Source organism: Myotis lucifugus, unplaced genomic scaffold, assembly GCF_000147115.1.
Source record: "Myotis lucifugus unplaced genomic scaffold, Myoluc2.0 scaffold_61, whole genome shotgun sequence".
Classification (NCBI taxonomy): Eukaryota; Metazoa; Chordata; class Mammalia; order Chiroptera; family Vespertilionidae; genus Myotis; species Myotis lucifugus.
Genome location: NW_005871109.1, coordinates 3,490,490 through 3,500,691, shown reverse-complemented (window position 1 = coordinate 3,500,691; position 10,202 = coordinate 3,490,490). Strand labels below are relative to the sequence as shown.

At 47.4% G+C, this 10,202-nt stretch overlaps 1 long non-coding RNA gene and 1 other non-coding gene across 2 annotated transcripts; both read right to left on the bottom strand.

Moving 5' to 3' along the window:
• Positions 1–3,333: 3,333 nt before the first annotated feature.
• Positions 3,334–3,492, bottom strand: LOC111826221. Its single transcript, XR_002829508.1, has one exon. It is a non-coding gene; the product is annotated as a U1 spliceosomal RNA (small nuclear RNA).
• Positions 3,493–6,642: 3,150 nt separating this feature from the next.
• On the bottom strand, positions 6,643–10,181 carry LOC111826220. Its single transcript, XR_002829507.1, has 2 exons — positions 9,956–10,181; positions 6,643–7,020 (listed from the first exon to the last, which is right to left on the bottom strand). It is a non-coding gene; the product is annotated as an uncharacterized LOC111826220 (long non-coding RNA).
• Between the last annotated feature and the right edge of the window lie 21 nt (positions 10,182–10,202).

Genomic DNA, 10,202 nt, shown 5'->3' with positions numbered 1-10,202 from the left:
AAAATTTGGCTCTCAAAAGAAATTTCAATCGTTGTACTGTTGATATTTGGCTCTGTTGACTAATGAGTTTGCCAACCACTGGCCTAGACAGATATTTGGAAGAACCTGAACTAAGTCAAATGTTTATTCAAAACTTGTAATTCTTTGTAGATTTGTGGAGGTGTTTTTTTTTTTTTGAGTTGCAAGTAAAATAAGGTACTACTATGAGTTTTACTTTCAATAAGTTACTCAATCTAAGAGCAGAATTTTTATTTAGCTCAGTACAGTTTGTCAAAGCTATAATTAATATATTCAATAAGTATTAGGTTTTGAGAATGGAGAGATTTAAAAAAAGAAGTCTTTTCTGTCCTAAAAAATGTAGTGGTGAAAGTTCATTGTCCCTATGGTATGAAAAATGGGGTGATGTTGGACAGGCTGTGAGAGCAAAGGGAGGATGGAGGCTAGGCCAAGTTTCCTGATGGACGGGACACCTGAGATGACTCAGGTGGAGAATTCAGGGCGGGTGTTACAGGCCGTGGCAGGAACCAGAATAAGGGAGGCGAGGCTTTGAAAGGTGAAGAGCCTGAGATTCAGAAGTTCATGCAGCTCTTGAAGGTAAGGTTCAAATTGCCTGCTTTTTCCAATGTCACATAACTGAGGTGAATTAGTTAATCCTCAAATGACAAAAGTCCACCTCAGAAAAGCATTTCCCAGCTGATAACTCTGAACTTCAAGCAGTATCAAACCCAAGTTCCCTGGCAGGTGGTCCCTTGGAGGAGTGCTGGTTACGTAGGGATTTAACCTAGTGCTGATGGCAATTTCACTACCTGCTCCAGGTTTTGGCTACAAAGGTGCTTTTGAGTACATTCCTGCACCCTTGGAGGCGGATCCGCCTACTATGGCTAGTTCTCCCAGGTGAGCCCTCAGATGAACAGAACAGCAATATTCTCCCCCAGTCACGTTGCCCACTTTGGTCGAGTCAGAAGCCACCGTTTCTTCAGGTGCAGCTCCCCTTGGAACCTGGAGGTGACAGAAATGACAGACATGGGGAATGCCCCACAGAAGGAGAAGGTCCCTCCTGTGACAAAGGAAACCCGACTGACCTGCTGTCTGCTGCCACTGCCCTCGGGTCCACAAGCAGCTTCAGAGCAGCTTCATTGTCCTGGAGCTTGCTTGTCAGGATTAGCCTTCCTTTTTTTGTTTTGTTTTTCAAGTATATAACAGTTTCAGGTGTGCAACATTAATGACTTGATATTTGTATATATTGCATTAAGTCTAGTTAATATCCGTCACCATCCATAGTTATAAAAATAGGAAACAGTATGTAGGCTCCTCAAAAAATTAAAAATAGAACTATCATATGAGCCAGCAATTCCACTTCCAGGAATTTATCAGATAAAAAGAAAACACTAAAAAGAAAAAAAGTATAAAAAAAGAAAACACGCAAAATTGGAAGGCAGCCCTCAGTGCACGGTGATTGTAAGCAAGAGGCCTCTCACAGAGGCCCTGGTCTGTATCTGGCTGTGCCCTGAGAGTGTAGGTCTGAGATTCTGCAGGATCGAGTGAGAGAGGGAAGGCAGAGGTTGCTTGCTCCAGCCTCTGCTCTCAGAGAGCAGCTCCATGGATCCCTCCATGTGCAGCCAAAGCTCCCAGACATACAAATCAGCCCCTTTCATAGAAAGAGGGGAGGTGGGGGGGCGGGGGGTCACTGCTGTCTGTGCAGTGCCCAGGGGCTGCTGGCCTGCCAAGAACTGTCTCTGATGGTACAGTTCCATGGGACAGAGGAACACAAGCCCCTCTGGCCTCCAGAGCCAGGGACCAAGGGGTGTCCCCTGGGCAGCAACCACAAAAACTGGGCCACAGATGCAAACACCAGGCACTGGCCACACCTAGGAGCTCCCCTCTGAGAGGCACTGGGGCTCTGGAGGGCAGCGGAGGGAGGGCATGGAAGTGGTGAAGGCAGAGGGGGCGTGCAAAAAATGTCACCCACCAAAAAAAAAAGAGTAAAAAGAAAGAAAAAAGAAGATGATGTCAGAGCAGGGAGAGGCACCTGAGCAGAAAGACGGCTTTCGCAAGGCAGAGGGAGTGCACAAGGATGGCACCCATCAGGCCCTGCGCTCCTCCTCGGCTTTACATGGGCAGGTGAGCGCTTTCACCTGGGGGCGTGCTTTCCCCAGGCTGCTGCCGGCTGGGCCCAGGTGAGTGGGTGCGCGCCAGCCCTTTCTCAGTTCACCACAGGCCCCGATGGTTCTCAGCGAGATATTTGGGGGCTCGTCTCCCAGGTGCAGATCTTAGAAGTTGGGTGGCCGATGTAGGGTATAAACTCACTCCTCGGAGAACCCTGGGTGGTGGGTTCCCTCCAGATTGTGGGTGGGATTTAGGTGAGATTGTGTCAGCCTTTCCTACCGCCTTCGAAGTGGTTTTTTCTCATTTACCTGAATTGAAAGAATATTTTACTGGCTCTTAGGGGTGTGTGTGTGTGTGTTTTTAGGAGAAAACTGACCCATGTGAACGGTGGTTTTGGGTGCATCCTCCGCGAGGTGAGGTCGGGATCTTCCTATGGCACCATCTTGAAGAGAAGCTCAGCAGCACCTGGGTCGGTGGTTAAGTGCAGACCTGCGGATTCCAGGGGGTCTGCAGTAGTCTGGGACCTTGCTCTGTTGCCATGTGACCTCCGGCAAGTCACTTCCCTGGGTACACCACTTTCCTCGTCTAAACAAGCCATTTCTCCTGCTCTGTAAGTTTATTTTTCCTTCAACTTTATTTGTATTGGTTTCAGGTGTACAGCATAATGGCTCCTCTTCCCTCTCCCCCTCATATTCTCTCTCTCTCTCTCTCTCTCTCTCTCTCTCTCTCTCTCTCTCTCTCTCTCCTGGAACCGAACCTAGGACCCTTCAGGCCGCAGGCCGACGCTCTATCCACTGAGCCAAACCAATCTGCGCTCTTCTGTCTTTTTTTTTTTACAGGATAAGGCAGAGGGTTTTGAAACCGTACCAAAAGGAGGAATAAAGAACTCTACTTCTCTACTTGGACACAAGACCCCAGAGGCTTGAAATAGTGTACAAGTTGGGGAATTATGATGTGTTCCAACCATAAAGTGAAAGAAAGGATGGAAGGAGATGAGGTTGGAGAAAGGGGTCCCAGGCTGTCCTCACATGGAAGTCATTACAAAGCCTCTCTTTCCCACACTCCCTCCTCACTCTCTTTCTCCCTTTCACCAGGTTCATCTATTTGCTTTAAAATAACCCCTTAATTGAAAATTGAAAACAATTGAGGAAGGAAGACTTGCAACATAAATGGCATCTGTGAATGCTCTGGAAATTAATCCGTTATGTACATCATTTTTTTTTTTTTTTTAGCGCGAACGCAGTCCCCCACTACCACAAATTATGCAGTCGAGTTTCCCACATTTGGGGGAATTGCAGGGGTCAGCACATCCGGAGTGCAATGGATAAGACTCGCCCTGGGAAAACCACCTTCATGATCATGGTATCTCCCCTGCCAGGTAAGTATATAGACATCATTCTTTTTTGAGGTTGTTTTATCTTCCTTCTAAAGAACTCAGAAACTCAATGGCAACTTGAAACAGAACCCAATTTAGTCCTGTCATTAGACCAAGAGGGTTTTATTCTCCCTGGTCCTCTGTCAGATTTTAAATGGATGTGGTCTTATTCCCCTTCTCATCTAATACTGGAACATCCATCTACAGCAAGATCTCACTTTTAAATGATGTTCTTGTATTTCAAGAGACCTTTTAAAGAGGAAAAATAATAGCTCCACTCTAGACAAAGCTCATGGCTGGAAAGTGAGTCTATTTATCTCCAAAGATTCAACAAATTCTTACAAAGTGTTGGGCCCAAATTCTGGGTGGTTAGAGGAGGAGGTAGGGTTCAGAAGGGGGACATGACTTGCTCAGAGTCACATAGCTAAGTTAGTGTGTCACCTGTGTACTTTCTGTCTTCTCATAGCTATTGGGTACTTTCCCTCGAAGTGAGACCCTGACTCTGGTTGGAACAAGAATTCCTGTCCTATGCTCTTCTGAGATATAGCACCCTAGAGAATTACAATGTTCAGCTGTTGCCATTGTCTGGTGTAAATCTCTCTATATTCACCTGTTTCCCTTGGGAGAGAGTGACTCGCCGGACCATGGCTGAAAACCCCACATAGTCCAAACCTTGGTGATCAGTTTGGTTTATTCTCTCAATGGACCTCTTCTCTGTAGCCACACACCCACTCTGTCCATTCCTTGTACTGTTTATAGTACCTCCCATCACAGGGTCTGTGCATTTATGTATTTCCCACATTCAGTCATCCTAGCCCAGTGGTCGGCAAACTCATTAGTCAACAGAGCCAAATATCAACAGTACAACGATTGAAATTTCTTTTGAGAGCCAAATTTTTTAAACTTAAACTATATAGGTAGGTGCATTGTTATTAACTTAATTAGGGTACTCCTAAGGCTTAGGAAGAGCCACACTCAAGGGGACAAAGAACCGCATGTGGCTCGCGAGCCTCAGTTTGCTGACCACGGGGACAACCATGTACTTTACATAGCGTTCCCCTCGCTATTTCCAGTAGCCCAACCGCCACCATATGTAGTTATCACACTATTACTGACTATATTTTCTATGATGTACTTACTTCCCTGTGACTATTTTGCAACTACCAATTTGCACTTCTTACTAAAAATATGGAACACAAAGGATTTGCGTGTCAGCCTTGCAGAGGAGCCCTATTTATCTCAGCACCGGTCCGGTCTTAGCCCGTGTGCTGCTGAAGTGAGCACCACACTGCAAGCTTGGAAAGCCTCAGTCGGATCTGTCACAGTGAGAGAATGTGAATGCCATTGGCTCTGATGTCAATTCAGAGCTAGACCAAGTACCACAACCATAATTAGAGCTACTTAATTGTAAAGTAAATTTTGCCTAAATTTAGGCAGGAAAAACCACATGGTTATTCTGACTCTGTAACTAAATCACTTCCTCCGCCGACAGTACTATTTTTATACCATGAGGTTTCCTAAGTGAGCAGCTATTCCATTATAGCAGAAGACTACGCCTAATTCATGAGGTTGTTGCAAGGATCATGCAGGCAGGTTCAGGGGTGAGCACCTGGTGAATTCCCGGAGGAGCCCCCCCAGGAGCGGATCGGTTCTGAACGCCTGGCAGGCATCGAGCTCACTGAGCCCTCTTCAGGCCCCCTGGGGACTGGTCAGTTACTCTTTTTCATAGGTCCTTCCTTTAAAGAATTCTTGCTCCTTCCTAGTTCTCCCTGAGAAAAAAAAAATGTTTACTCTCCAGGCAATATGACTTTCCTGGAGCTTTCAAAGTATCCCTTGTTTTGATTCCACTAATGAGCAGTTTCTTCCCTGGGAGAGTAAGTAGCCAATAGGAGCAAGAAAGATCTTTTCAAGGAGACTAGTCTCAGCTCCGAAAACTAGAACTAGAATTTGGAGCCTAAGCCAGTGCAGATTTTCCCTAAAGGCGGTTTCTGGCGCTCTGGTTTTCCGGGTGTGTGGGAGCAGGACAGGTCCGTCTCGGTGCTTGCTTGCCGTGTACATCAGCTGCACAGGGCAGGAGGGTGTGCTACAGGTCAGTCAAGTTCATCGACATCTGTGTGTCCTTGATTTGAGTGGAGCAATCAGCAGACTGCAGGCTGTCCTCAGTCTCCGTTTGCATCAGGCCCTGACAATAGGAAGGCTGCCCTGGCCTCCAGCCCAACTCTGACGCTGACATTGATGTGACAAAATGCTTCACGTCTCAGCCTCAGCATCCCCACCTATAAAGTAAGGTTGTTTGAGGCTCCTTTTAAGTTATACACTCCAGGGCCGTTGCACAGTTTTATTTTTACTTTATTATTTATTTATTTATTTATTCGGAGTAAAAAAAGGTTTCTTGATCAAGAAGGCACCAACGGAGAAGATCGTGCCTCAAATCCACCGTGCTTGCTTACCCCTAGGTTAAGGGTTTCTGAGGGCTTAGGACAGTGGTTCTCAACCTTGGCTGCACATTAGAATCACCTGGGAATCTTTTTAAATCCTGATTTCTGGGCCTCATCCTCCGGAAATTCTGTTTTTCTTTGTTACTAATGGTGTGCCCCACCCCATAACAAAGAAACTGAACTTTCGGAGGATGAGGCCCAGAAACAGGATTTTAAAAAGATTCCCAGGTGATTCTAATGTGCAGCCAAGGTTGAGAACCACTGGCTTAGGAGGCTCGGGCACGGGGAAGGCTGGTTGGACAGGTTTCACCTGCAGGGCCCTGGGACTTAGCCAGGCGTGGTAAGGGGCTCAGCCAGATCTTCCTGGGCAACAGACCCTTCACTTCTGAAAGGGTTCTGGGCTTCAGGTTTCGTCCACATCCCAGTCCTTTGGTCCCTTGGGGGGCGTGGCGTGGGCGGGGCGGGGGGGGAGGGTCTTTGGTCCCAGGTGCAGCCGCAGGTCATTCTCTCCTCTGCACGTGCCTCCACTGCAGGGCCCGTGGTTTGGGTCTGTTGTCTCCATTGCAGAGAATTTGAAACAGACTGTGTAATCAGCCTCCACTGCACTAGTAACTTGAGGTCTTTCTGTTTTAAGTAACTGAAAACCATGTCTGCTGTTGCGAGCCTAATATTTCCAAAGGTACAGATAAGTTACATTTTTTTTTTTGCTTTGAAATACATGTATTTACTGCTGCTTTTTGCTTTTCTTTATTCTGCTTACTACAGCAAAAATGTTTTGGTAATATTTTTCATTTTGAAAATATTGAGTTTCGAAAAATATATCGACTTTCTATGTATTTTCCTTGTCGTAGCTGAGTGACTGTAGATTGCCATTATTGCAGCATTCTGGGGGCAAATCTGTATTTGTTTGTGGGGTCCACGGCTCCACGGCTGTGTAGTGAAGAGAACACCAAGGGGCAAGACATCTGAGCTGGATGTGCAAGTCTCTTATCCAGAAGTCACTGCACTTTGAATTCTTGTCAGTTCTGCCTCCTGACTAGATCGCCAATCCATGTGTCCCCCAGAATGTTTTCTATGAGACACCAGTCCCAGAAGATACTCCTTAAGAAAGAATGGGGTAGATAGGCAAATAAGTTAGGAAAACGCTGTATTCTATAGCCCGATTGCAATGAGGATGCTTTGGGTGACAAATCACAGCAAACAGTTTCAAACTGAGTTAACAATCAAGAAAGGTCCTGTCCTGGGCATTGAGGGGATTGGGGAAAAGAAGGTACAGTTAAATCAGAAGACTCAGTATTGTCAGACTCAGCTCACTCCTTCTTTTTGTCATGCACACAGAAGAATATGTATTGTAGTAAAATGTGAAGATAATGCAATGCCTACACCCTAGAATCTTCCTGTGTACCCTTTCTCAGTTGCACCCCTCTCCATTCCCAGATATGATACTTCTGAGTGAGATATTTAATCCTCTTGATGGTTCAGGGTCATAATTTGGACATCGGTTATTGTTGTGTGCTCCCATAGAAAGGAGATGTGTGCCCAGCTGGCGTGGCTCGGTGGTTGAGCGTCGACCTATGAACCAGAAGGTTACAGTTCAATTCCCAGTTAGGACACATGCCCCAGTTGCAGGCTTGATCCCCAGTGTGGGGTGTGCAGAGGCAGCCCATCGATGATTCTCTCTCATCATTGATGTTTCTGTCTCTCTCCCCCTCTCCCTTCCTCTCTGAAATCAATAAAAATACATTTTTTTTAAAAAAGAAAGGAGATGTGTTAGGCTTCTCACCTCTGTCCTAAATTACCCCAGATTATTGATTGAAATGATCTATTCATATGTCCCCACCAGACAGTGAGCTCAAGGACATGGATTATATCTTTTTCATCTATTTTCCAAGGGCCAAGCATAAGACTTGGCAAGAAGTGGGTGCTAATTGATATTTTGTTCTTAAAAATCAAATTTCTTATCTAAAAATAGAGGTTGCGGGAAAGGATTGGACTCTCTCCACTGCGGTCTCTGGTAGCTCCGTCCTCTCCTGCAATGTGTTTTAGCAAATTCACTTTGTTGGCGTGATGTTTCCACTTGGACTGTCAAAGGCAGCCATCTGCTCTGCGGCCGGGGCGCCTGCGCTCAGGCGTGAGTCGCAGACACAGTGACCCTCCGATGAGCTGCCAGACCCTCCACGCGGCTGTGAACGGTCAGGTTGCTGTTTCTTAGAAACCGTTCACATTGCTCACCAGATTTCGTTCTCATTCTGACAACTGTGAAGGCACTGAGTGCTGGTCAGACGACCAGAGGATCACTACTCTTGAGCACGATCCTAATAAACAAACTTGTAAGTGGTCTTAGTCCCGAGCAGGCTGGATTCATCCGAGTGGGGTGGAGTGTCTGCGATAGCATCTTCTCCAGAGAGGGATCAAGGCCAAAACCTTTGTTCTCTCCTGGACGGTTCTGTGATTTGAAACAATGCTGCTTTGATTTCTCCAATGGGAGCCGGTGCTTCCATTTCCTTCGCTGGAAAGAAGCGGAGACTTCACTTCCTGCCTCAGCCTGCTGCTGCATTGTCCGGGCCCGCATGTGCGTTCCCCTGCCGGGGTGCAGACACACTCCTCGCTTCTCTCTCCTCCTGCTGCTTGGAGTGGCAGCTGAAGCAATGCCAGGGACCACGCTTGGGCCAAGGAGTTAGGAGAAGGGAGCGCCACTGTATTCCTTGGCCTTGAGCAATTATGTGAGGGCCAGAAGTTCAATGGATGGTAACGCCTTGCTTCAGCAACCTGCAGCTCTCTTGCTGGTCTCGTCTGAACTTTCTGGCGTAGGAACCAGACACTCTTCTTTTCCATGGTTCACAGAAATCAGGTTTCCACTTTTCTGATCATCCAAGAGGACTCAGGGAGTCCTCTTGCTGGAATCTCACATTGCAAACAGCTGATCTTCACAGCCCCTATTCAAGGCAACCTTGAGGCTCTCCGTTTTCACGTGAGCTGGCAGCGTGCTCCCAGTGACCATCATGCTCTGGCCAGTGGCCCTTGTTCCCTTCAGTGGGGATGGCACGCGCCTTACAGTTTTTTGGCCCCAGGGAATGGGGTCTGAGAATGGGGAGAGGGTTTGGCCTTTGGAAAGAACTAAAACCTTTCATCCATAGAAAAAAGGAGGGAAGTCACGCGTCGGGGCAATTGCTGGCCAGTTGGTAGTTTCCAGGGTAGGAAGAAATGAAGGGGATACAATTGATTCTCAGTGAGGTAGAAGCTGAGTCCCAGGACACTGTGGCTGGGGACGCAGTACAACTCTTGCTGGTCAGCAAGGGGCCTGCATTAGGTTGTGTATCAGAGCTCATCACACTTGAACGGGCTAACAAAGAACCTAGGGATTCTGATCCAGTGGGACTGGAGTGAGACCAGATATTTTGTGTTTCCTACAAACTCCCAGGTGGTACCAGCCCAAAGACTACACTTTGAGTAGCAGGTTGTATATCATTGTAAATGCATCCTTGCTGGTGGAACACCCACAGTTTTTTGTTGTTGTTTCCCCCCCACACCCCCCAATATAGCTGAAAGGCCTGACAAGGTAATTTCATAAGATAGGAGGGAAGAATCAAAGAAGGTTAGGGAAAGAGGAGCAGATACAAAATGGAAAGGGAGCGCACCAGGGAAGCAGTGAAGTCTGGTGGTGAGAACTTCAAAGGATCTGAGTCCTTGGTGGAAAGGAGGGCAGAGTGGTTGGAAAGCACTAGTGGGAAGCAAGGTGAACACTGGCTGCACCAAGGCCATTGGTGTGAGAGGAAATACACCAAGGGAAGCAATGGCATTGTGTGTGTGTGTTGGGGGGGGGGGGCATGGACCAGCAGGTTTCCTTCAGAGCAAGAAGGTGACAGGAATGTTCAGAGAGTCATTGAGGATACAGGGACGTTTGCTGGTGATAGACTGTGGGACACAGAGGGTGTGGAGGAAGGATTCAAGAGAGAAGGGGTGGGGGATTGGGACAGATTCGTAGATGCAGAGAAGTTATGGGTAAGGATCCAGGGTGGATGACCGGGGGCCTCACCTTGGGCTCTGGTGAGCTGAGGTGGGAGGAAGGCATAATGAGAAGATGGGTAATAAGTTCAGGTTGTACAGGGGGGCTGTGGGTGAGTACTGTCTCCTGCAGCTCCAGTAATGCACGCATGTTGTCTCAGGCAAGGGGCGGGGCACAAGAATGACAGGGGTGATGTCACTCCTGGAGCAGGAAGCTGGGGCGTTCCTTCTCTAGAGCCCTGTTGCACTGTGGCCCTGGAGCATGAGGCATATGGACG